Source organism: Corvus cornix, chromosome Z (assembly GCF_000738735.6).
Source record: "Corvus cornix cornix isolate S_Up_H32 chromosome Z, ASM73873v5, whole genome shotgun sequence".
Classification (NCBI taxonomy): Eukaryota; Metazoa; Chordata; class Aves; order Passeriformes; family Corvidae; genus Corvus; species Corvus cornix.
In genome coordinates, this window is record NC_046357.1 from 24,731,195 (window position 1) to 24,741,774 (window position 10,580).

Sequence of the window (10,580 nt, forward strand, 5' to 3'; positions counted from 1 at the left end):
GTTGAGATCATCAACTAAAACATGGTTCAATTACCATTTCATTACAGCTTAATTATTAATTATTGTTAAATCATTGTTAAACACTGTTATCATTCAGTTATTCCTTAATCACCATTTGCAATTTATTTACATTAAATAATTGATTAAATATCACTTGATCATAGAATCATTAATAAATCTTTTTTGTTATCTTCACAATGACATGGGAAGGATCTATGGGGGAGATGGACAGAAAAGGAAACAGATGTGGTGATGGCTGCTAACACTGCAGATGTTGTAGCTTTACTGTTGTTTGTTTATGACTGTGGAGAATAAAGCACAGGAATAAGGAAATAGAAGAATTGTGAACAAAGGCTGTTGATGACAAGGCTGTAAAGTTCCAGTTGGGACAGGTCTATGTAACAATCAAAATGGAAAACTGTACAAGGCAACAACCAGAGTACTGTGATTCAAACCTCTGTTTGAATGAAAAATGTTTAGTCATGCTGATAAAAAGCATTCCTCTTTGAAGAGACTCTACTACTGTTAAACTACTGACTTCTCTCTATTCACCACTTCTGCCTGAGGAATACACCTGCTTCCGCCCCTCCCCCTGCACCGGATGAACCAGAGCATTTATCCGGCACAGGAGGGCGTGGTGAATGGCATGCCCTGGTTCTGGGGGATACTGGTGGTCTGCTTGAGCCCCAAGGGGAGAACAGGAGGTAAATGCAGGAGCTGAAAAATAATCTGTGGTATAATTAGTAATGCCCTTGTTGGACAGACAAGAAAGCAGCAAATTTCACATGTGCAGGAGGGTGTTTCTCCTGGCTTTTGTGCTTGCAAATGCTTGCTGAACCTGATGTGCCTTCGTGGTTGCCTTTATATTTATGGTTGTACATAAATGATTTTCTCAGCGACTGCAGGAGAGAAGCCAGCCCAGGAACCTGTAGTGTACATCAGCATAGTTTCATGTTCTGCTGCATCGCAGCACAACTGCAGATCTCCTCAACAGCCTTTGATTGTAACGTCAGCAACTTCGGCCATTGGGTTTCTTAGGTGCTCCTCGTGCCCTTCGGGAGAGCTGCCAGGTAGCACAAGGTGACCCGTAAAGCACTGGGATTAATAGCAGTTACCTCAGTGTGATAGTCAAAGAGGAGAGGGCGTTAGATAAGAAAAGCTGATCCCACCTCCACTCTCTGCCCTCCCTGCAGGACAGCAGGCACAGATGGCATTTCAGTGTGCCCAGTCCTCAGCTCCTTGCCCGGACTTCAGACCAGAGAGATTCTGGCCACGCTTCTACCTCGGGCGGGGGCTCCTTTGGGTGGCACCAAGCACAGGACAGAAGCTGGCTGGCTTTTCCCCGTTCCCTTAAGAGTTCCACTTATCTTCCCTCAGGGAAGGGCCGTTTCTTGAGGCCCGGCCAGGCTCCGGCCACTTGTCCTCCAGCTCATCACCACGTACAGGCACATCCCCGGAGCAAGCACAGAAACATCGCCTCGATCCCTGGAGGTTTCCACTTCCCTGCTGGCTCGGCTGCCGCAGCCACAGCAGCCGAGCCCAGCCCTGAGGAGCAGTTGTGGCTGCTCATCAGCCACAACTTCGTGGCCCCCCTTTTCGTGCTCCCCCAGCCTCGGTGCAGGGGAAGGGGAAGCATGCCCCCGGGACAGCCCGATCGAGCGGGAGATTTACCCGATCCGAGCGGGAGATTTACCCGATCCGCTGGGCAGCCCCGCACGCAGCTCCGCTCCCGCGGGGATCCTGCTCTCGGTGTGTGGCTGACTTCTGTTCCGCGAATTTCTCTCCTCCCTCTCGGGTGCTGAGGGTGGGGTTAAAGGCATCAAAGACCAAACATGTGACTCCGCCAGCACAGGGATGCTCAAGGAACGAGGGGAAGGGGAGATGGCCGGAGGGGGGCACCGTACACGGGGGAGGGCACCGGCCCCTGGAAGCAGGTTCAGGAGTAAATCCCGAGCCTCGGGAGGACGCCCGGGGCGGAGGCGGCTGCGCAGCCGGAGCTCCTCATTCCTGCTCCATCCGGGAGCGGCGGGACAACCGCAGGGGCAGCGCAGCTCCCCCAGCCCATCCCCAGCCAGGGGTGTCACTTCTACCGGGTGTCACCTCTTCCCGGTGTCATCACTGCCGGGTGTCACCTCTAGTGGGTGTCATTTCTGCCGGGTGTCACCTCTTCCCGGTGTCACCACTGCGGGGTGTCACTTCTGCCGCGTGTCCCCTCTGCCGGGTGTTCCCTCTGCCGGGTGTCACCTCTGCCGGGTGTCCCTGCCAGCTCCCGCGCCTCTGGGTCGCTGCCCTCCCCGCTGGGACCTGCTGGATGCTCCGGACCTCTCGCCTCACTCCCGGGAGGGGAGGATCACCAGTGCCCCGCAAACTCGAGCAGAAAGAGTCAAGAGTCACCAGCAGGTTCTTTATGTGCGTCTCACCCGTGACAGGTGGAAACAAAAAGCTTTCACTGTCTCAGCCTGCAGCGAAACCTTCACAGATGTATTGGCCGAAGTGGGGAGGCTCATTAGCTACACAAAAAATTTTATCAGGCTGTTCAGTATTTACAGTTTTTATCAAATTGCCCCAAGACTGCCTCTGACCGGTTCATTCCCCCTCCCTCCTGCCCCCTCACCACTTTTCTCTGTGTTCCACTTCCCTGTTCTTGTACACACATACCCTTCAGCCCTGTGACCATAATACCTAATTAACTGGTTACCTGGAAGATGCTCCAGGGAAAGTTTATTGTCTGTCATTGTAGGAACTCCTTGGTTTTGTGCCTGCAGCTCCAGAAATTGCAAGTGCATGTATTTGGGCTCAACTATTTCAGGCTCTGACCTCTCTTACATCTGAGAAAAATCAGTGGGGAAAGGAAAAGAAACCACCAAGAAACCACCTTAGGTTGTTTTAGTAAAACACCATGTTCTGTTGAGCACAACTACAATTTTGCTAGTGCCCAGTCCTGTAATCAGAAGCTTCTAGCATGATGTATGCTTTTAATTTTAAGATCACAATTTCTATTATTCCCTCTAATAAACATGATGAACAAAGGCAATCAGCTTTGCATGCCTGTGATCCTTATTCTTCCTCCTGGCAAAAGCTGTCCCACACCAAGGGCTTCTTATTGCAGAGACAACAAGGACGAAAAGAGGGAAAGCCAGAGAAGCAGTAATGCTGAAAATAAACAACACAATCAAGCACTGCAGTTGGGTTCCTGCAGTGACTTCCTCAGAAAAGGTTAGGCATGCTGGAAGGTCCACCAGTTTACTCAGCCATGTTACTCTGAAGATAATGAGGAAAGACAGTAGAAGAAATCATCATTTCAGATGATTTGCTTTCCCAAATCCTTCTTTGCTGACCTCTTCTTCTTTTTTGGCTTTTAATGACAGTGGTTTATACTGTACCTTCCGCTTAAATGCTCTCGTGCCTTCAAAAGTTGATGCATTGGAAACATAGCAGATCCTGGAACAGAGCAGAGAAAAAAGGGTATGTGAGAGTACTGGAGGTGGGAAAAAGATTATGCATTCCTAGGAGGTCCATTATTATGTTCTTCCCAGGTTAAGAGTTACAGAATTTGTGAGAAACAAAAAATGGTTTTTTCCACTTCTGTGTCAGTGTGCATGTGGGACAGTGACTACTGGGCAACATCAGCAGAAAGGCTCGTCACACTGCGCCCAGGATTACATTTTGGGTGATGTTTCAGCCAGCAGAACAATCTGGGGTAATAAATTTAAAAAAAAAAAAAAGGTCCAGAAGGCCTTTTCTTTGGGAATATTTAGGTCATTGTAATTTTGTGTGATTTTTGTGCAGTCTTCCCAGCTCCCTCTTTGCTCACTTGCACGCTTTTCAAGGAACACTTGGCTTTCATCCTTAAACAATTATCTCTTTAAAACAACTTCTGTTAGGCCCAGAAGACTGAGGGGGAAGAGTCTCAAGTGATTTTGGGGCAGTGGCACAGAATGACAGTGGAAGCCTGTCATTCCTGACTACTCATTCCTTCTTACCATGGTGCTGTCTCCTGCTGTGCATGAGCATAAGGGACACTGATGTAGCTGAAAAATAAACTTTTTCTTTTTGTGGGTTTTGTCTTAGCTGGGTCACTTTATCCCTTCAGTTCCCCACACCAAATGACATTGTCAGCACAGCTAGGAGGGGTCTGGAAAGCAGAGATGAACACTTGGGGACACTACTGCTTGTGCAGTAACATAACTGCAACCTGAAATACTCAGAAGAAATAGTTACTTATGAAATGATTCAGCTTGTACAATAACAGGACAGGACTTAAAAACTACAATCAGAAAAAAATCTTGGGATGAGAATTTATCCAAGTAGCGAAGGTTCAGCCCAACCATTCAGATCCCAGTATTCTCCATTGCCAAAGCACCTTTCCCCTCTGCCATCCACTGTAACAGCTCTGATGGCACTGAGCATTTGTGCAGGGAAATGGGAATAATATTTCCTTTTGCTTTGCCTGAGACTGGGTACAGCTCCTGCTTTTCATAAGCATGAGTGTTAGAGGCAGGACAAGCCAGGCAGGTGTGTTTAGATACTTGCACAATGTGCAGGCAGGGCAGAAATTCATGCTCTTGGGAGACCTGAACTGAGAAGCCTGGTGTCTTTGGAGCTGTGTTATTTGTGCCCTATGCATCACTGTCAAAATAGCCTTACCCCTGTCTCGTGTTCCATGTCCCCTCCCGATTCCTTGGCTTTCCTCCCACTGCCTCATGTTTTTTACCAGAAGGCAAGGACACGAGGGTATGCACACCCAGCTGACTTCGAGCTGCTTGTGCTGATTATGCAGCCAACAATCAAACAGCTTTCTGTTCAGGGTGTGCTGGAGGTTCTGCTCAGCAGGGTGGACATGCTCAGCTCTCCTCTCTGCAAGGCACAGACATGTTTGGGGCTTACCTCCTTCAGCCAGTTGCAATGAAATTTGAGAAGTGTGTTCAACACTTATTAGGGACAAGGAGGAAGCTGTGAAAAGACAGAAAAGAAATAAAAAGGAGACATAGGAAAAAGTTTTGTAAGGCTGGTCTCCTTAGGAAAAAATCCAAAGCGATTGCATTCCAGCAGGAGGAATGAATAATGTGTTTAGCATAACATGTTATGCCACTATGTACATAACCTGTAAAGGCTGTGCCTCTTCCACAAACAATCTGAGTTCTGTAGTGACAGCACTACTCCTTTACATACAGATACCGGGTGATAACAATTGCCTGCTTATTCCTGTACTGACAGCTGCACAATGCATACATTCTCCTTGTAGGTATCTGCTGTTCACTTCACAGACTAACTGCTAAAATAATTTTCTTCCCTTGTTAAGTATTTATAGGGGAACAAAACCCCACACAGTAAATCAATAAGTATTTCCTGCTTACATTCTGCTTTTGTAAGAAGCAGCAGACATTTCTGATGGCTATTCTGAATAGAATATTTGAATATGGATGATAACCAAATTACATACTGTGGCAGTGGCTTTCTCTTTTTTTCTTTTAGACTCTATCTTGATCACTGGGAACAAAAAGTGTTCAAAGTCCTTTGCTGTTTACTGGAGACATAATGAGCTTATATGTGGGCTATTGTGTTTAACTTTAGACAGCAATAGTCAGAGAAAACACAGCTCCAGCGGGGATGGATTCATGTTGGCTTGGCTGCCTAGGGTACATTAGTATTCTCTGAAAAGGCTGAAATATTTTAATCTCATTTTCATCCTGGTCTGTGCATTTGATTTTGGTTCTCTTTAGGACTTACCACCCTTCATATATTTCCCAAGGCCTCCCTCTATAGAGTGTCCTACATACAACCACAGCCAGACTTTTCAGGCTCATACCAATAGCTAATTCATCTTGCAGATGAATTATTAAATAGTATTCCTGTAATCTCTTCTACCCAAGCTGCACACATCTGAAGATGACAGAAACACACTCACTGTAGTCCAGTTCATTTTAGAGAGTATTGGGCACTCCCCCCCACCCCCTTTTTCTATGCTTCTTTAACTTCTCTGATCAAACCATGAGAAAAGGCTGTTTGTAGCTAAAAGAACACCAGAGTGAGCCAACACAGAAATGTGTTAAATGATGATGGAACTGCAGAAACACTGCAAGCCTGGTGACACTCACAGAAATGGATGTACCTTGGTCAGTTTAGTGGCATATGCTCTGGTGATCCAACTTCCTTCCTGTCTTGTTCCAACGTTCTGACTCTTGCAAACCACAGAATATTTCTAAGAAACGAACAAACATTTTAATTTAGACATAAAGTCTAGTGGCTCTTCAAAATGTCTCTTAAAATACATTGGCTCTCAGTTACTTGCTCTGTCTTGCAGCATAGAAGAATGGCCTGGAACACTGTACTTTTTGCTAAAAAAAAGATGCTGATGCTAAAAAAAGAGAATGAGGTGAAGAGGCAAACCAGCAGATTTCCAAATTGAGTGAGGAGGAATTTCTCCCCAGGGGCTGCTGGAAAACTTTTACTTTCTCTTGCAAAATGGAGTAAGGTTTTTTTGTATGGTCACTGGGCACTTTTCACTAACAAATTCTGTATCTGTGTGAGAAGCACAGTGTCAGTAATTGTTCTGCTCTCTCTCACTGCAAATTTTAGGTGAGCACTTCTGGAGCTAAAGGTCAGATGCTGGCATGAGAGAAATGGCCTGTCTAGCTGGCAAGTCTGAGTACCACTCTTACAAGGTTTTAACTACACAAAGACTCTCAGGAAAATTGCATCAAATTTATTATTTAAAATTATTATTTTAAAACTGCTTCAAATCTCTAAGGGGCAGCACTATTTGGAATTGAAGAGGTTTTAATTCCATGTAGCTGCATGGTGTTTTGTTAACCTTTTTTCATTCCATCTAATAGTAGATGTAACATGGAGATTCAAGTACTTCACTCTTAGTTCGTATTTTTAATTCATTCAGGTAATTTTTTTGTTTGAAAGTCTTAAGTTTAGACTTAAGCAAGACTTGTGACTAGTCCATGATCTACAAGGAAAACCTGATATAATGACAAGAGCTACATTGGCTAGCATGAAGATGCAAGAGATTTCTCTAGAATTGATTTAGCAAAGTCTGTACTTTTCACTACTGAATAATTAATATTTTCAAACACAGCTTGTTTTCTTTCTCTGGTCTCTAAATGCACCAGTAAAGAGCTTACCAGGATTCTGAAGAGCCTGTCCTTAAAATTCAAATGCATCTACTGCAATCAAATAAGTATGGATAGTGGTCATAAGCTCCCTTTCAGGAAACTCTTCACAGCGCTGTTTCCAGGACCATTTGCACACAGGAATCCTCTGTGCACAGACTGCAAATTAAGGTGGTGGGGTGCCAACAAAAAAAAAAAAAAAAAAAACCAAAGCAAAAAAAAAAAGAGAGAGAGAGAAAGGGAAAAAAACCAACGGTAGAGCCTGTGCTCCATTTCCTGAGCTTTTTATTTCTCCTGATCTTTATGGCAGCTGGGCAGTGAGGCAGCAAGGCAATTGCTAATAATCTCTGCTGAGACTTCCCAGCCTGGATTTTTGACTGACTGCAATCTTTCATTGCTTCTTTTTTAGATTGCCTGCCAGGATGTTCTGGGTGTCAGTGGAGTGAGAGAGCCCCTTCAAATCACACCTATATTCTCCATTTAACTTACAGCACCAAGTGTTTCTCTACAGGAGGAAGACAACTAGGGAAGGAATATGACAAAACAAAAGTAAGTGAGAATTTTTGTGCAGAATATATAAGCAACTGAAACATTTCTGTCCATGTCAGTTCTGGTCAGGTGACAACTGAATTTCTTTCCTACACCTGGGCAAAATAGGATCAGTGTCTCTCTTCCCAGATGTGTGTTGTAAGTATTCTAGTATGCTACTTAGGTAAGAATAACTGTCCAATTTTAATAATAATAATACTAGAAAAAAGTAGTGCAATTTCTTTCTATGGTAAAGCAAGAACTCAGGTCAAGTGCATTGGCTACAGCTTTATGTGTGTTCATTTTTTTTAGTCAGCTTGTCTCTCAAGAGAATTGTAACATCCTAGATAACATAAACAGCAATTGTTGGCTAGATCAAGGATGCTGTGGAGTGATGCATTTCAGTGTGATCTGATGTACACACTGCACTGGGTGGATATCATTAGGTAAAGTACCTGATCTTATCAAGTAAATTCCACTGTTGTCCCTAATTAATGTGTACCTAGCACAGCACCCTGCAGCATCACCTTTCATTGCATTTCATGCCCACAGCAACAATATAGGCTACTTCATGATATTTGAGAGGAAAACCAAAAATTATTCTGTTTTTACAGCACATCCTTAGCCACAATGAGGTGAAGTGATGCCAAGAGGAGGGGACACCAAAACAAACCTAAAGGACAAAAGTTTGAGCAAGGACTGAAGCTTTGTGCTTCAAAGGTCAGCTTTTAAAATTAATCTTCTTACTGCTTATCACACTTTGGTAACATGAAAGTGCCTCTTGCACAAATCAGCCATTAAGAAAGGGATCTCTTTTAAGACACTGCTGTTTCTATTTTTGCTTCAAAGCACCAACAATCAAAATAGCAGAGCAAGATAGAATCACGTTGTCTGTAGCCAGTATATGAGGAAATTAAGGGGTTAGGAAGCTCAGTACAAGCCCTTCATCCTATTTATTTATCAACTGTAATTGTTTTTAAGAAGAGAGCCTCATTTGCTTTGAAGTCAAAGACCTGTACACACATATGACAGATCTGGTACTTTTATTTGGAAGTATGTTCCAAACATACTAACATGCATTTCCTATTCTTTCTTTTTTTTTTTTTTTTTTTTATTTCTGTGACTTTTCCTTCCTTTACTTTACCTCTGTGATCTGATCCAGTAGGCACTGAACAGATGTGCCAGCTGCCACAGGACACACTGAGGGCTGTGTTTCATACCTGCTCTTCTATGGTGCCTGGCACTGACGTATCACGAAGTAGCTGCTGTGGTTCCAGTTAACAACCTAGGACATGAAAGGCTGATTTGTGTGCTGACACAAAAATACACCTTTACCACAGAAATATTAATGGAAAGAGCTTTGCTCCATTGAATTTGGAATGTGGTTATCTCTTTTAGGGCAGTCAGTCTGCTGTGAGTGCTGTGGGTACTATTTTGCTTTGCCCATTCACTGGTTGTCTGAAGATATAATTTTTCCACCTTATTATGTTAGGCTGGCTGCTTCTTGTGTCCTTGGGTCCATTTGTCCAGCCTCTTTCCTTGTGTGTGCAATTTGCAATCCCTTTCTCCATCTGCCACTGACAGCACCTGGAGCTGATTGGCCAAAGCTCTTCTGTTCCCACCTTTGGGATGAATCTGTGCTCTGGTATTTCCTCAGCAGACTCCAGGCACACAAATCTTCTCGCAAAAGAGAGGATTTTGCTCTGCCCTCCAGGGCAGAGCCTTCTGCTCACCACAATCTCAGGTTCACCAACAATTGGGAGCAGTATCAGCTCTCCCATATGGCCTTTCCTCTTGGAAGCAGCACAGTTCTGCTGGGTCAAAGATCACTTTAGGTACTGTCCTGGGTGTGCCAAAGCTTCAAATTTAACTGCATACCTGCAGACACATCTGGGTAATATGTGAACAGGTCACAGCGCCGTGTCTCTGCCTCCCAGCTTACCAAAGAGGATGCATTTCACACCAACGTGTTGGGCTTTCATAGCAAACTTCAGGGAATGCTACTACTCTTACAACTTGAGGGAGAGACAATAGTTGAAGTTGTGTAGATCCTTTTGATTTGGAATAGAGGTTTGGAGTAGGTAGCGGGTGATGCTTAGCACAGCCCTGGTCACAAGGCTGTGCATTTCTTGCTTACAGAAGGGGAATCAGTCTGAGTGTCATTTTGTGGCCACAGCTCAAGCACACCAACACTGCAAGCTCAAAATTGTCTCCTCTCTAAGCTGTTTGGTACACAGCTTTATTTACTCAGTTCATCTCTAGGTCTTTGGTGATTTTCTTTATATCAGGCACCCCTCTCCTTATGCTAAAAACAACTGCACATCCTTTCCAAGAAGTACTTTGCTTCAGTCACTCAAATTCTTAACCAACTATAATGTTGTAACGTGCTCAACTCTCTCTTGCAGCAATTGCAAGCGAAGGACTGGTCGAACCTGCGAGGTTCAGGAAAAAGCAGCCTTACTTGTCACATGCCTGGTAGACTGTAAGCAATTGCAAATTGCTGCAAGACTTTCTCTGCAGTTCCTCTGCACTGGCATTGGATTGCTCGGCTCTCCCACTTTCTTCACAGAAGTATCTCAAGTATTAATACAAGCATTATTAATCCCTCTCTTTCTCTCCGTACCACTCAGATTTTTGCTTGTATTTTTTCCCTTATCTGCTGTGTTGCCTCTGTACAACAATTCACAAGGAGGTGACAGTTCATCTACAAACAACACTGAGGAAAGCAGAACACTACTTCCTTCTACTGGAGGGGAACAAGGGTGTGGCCTCTCCCGTGCCGAATGCAGGGGGACCATCACTGCCCTGGCCCTGCAGCCACGCCATGGCTGGTACCGAGCAGCTCGGCCGCGCTCCCTCAGCAGCTGCCGCCGCTCCAGGGGCGGGCACGGAGGCGGCCGCTCCGCCGGGGCCGCGTGTGGGCGGGGCGGC

At 44.9% G+C, this 10,580-nt stretch overlaps 2 protein-coding genes and 1 long non-coding RNA gene across 4 annotated transcripts in view; 2 read left to right on the forward strand and 1 right to left on the reverse strand.

Moving 5' to 3' along the window:
• PGAP4 (post-GPI attachment to proteins GalNAc transferase 4) overlaps positions 1-1,800 on the reverse strand; it is an 11,044-nt gene extending 9,244 nt beyond the window's left edge. The window contains 1 exon segment of the mRNA XM_010413122.4: positions 1,694-1,800. The gene's annotated coding sequence lies outside the window, so the exon portion shown is untranslated.
• LOC109146437 overlaps positions 1-10,573 on the forward strand; it is a 39,547-nt gene extending 28,974 nt beyond the window's left edge. Inside the window, exons 3-5 of one of the 2 annotated variants that reach the window (XR_005603818.1) lie at positions 7,531-7,670; positions 8,264-8,369; positions 10,055-10,573. This is a non-coding gene — a long non-coding RNA (uncharacterized LOC109146437). The remainder of the gene's footprint in view (positions 1-7,530; positions 7,671-8,263; positions 8,370-10,054) is intronic. The other variant, XR_005603817.1, reaches the window with a different exon arrangement.
• LOC109146432 overlaps positions 1-10,580 on the forward strand; it is a 1,056,471-nt gene that overhangs the window by 321,390 nt on the left and 724,501 nt on the right. The window lies entirely within an intron of this gene.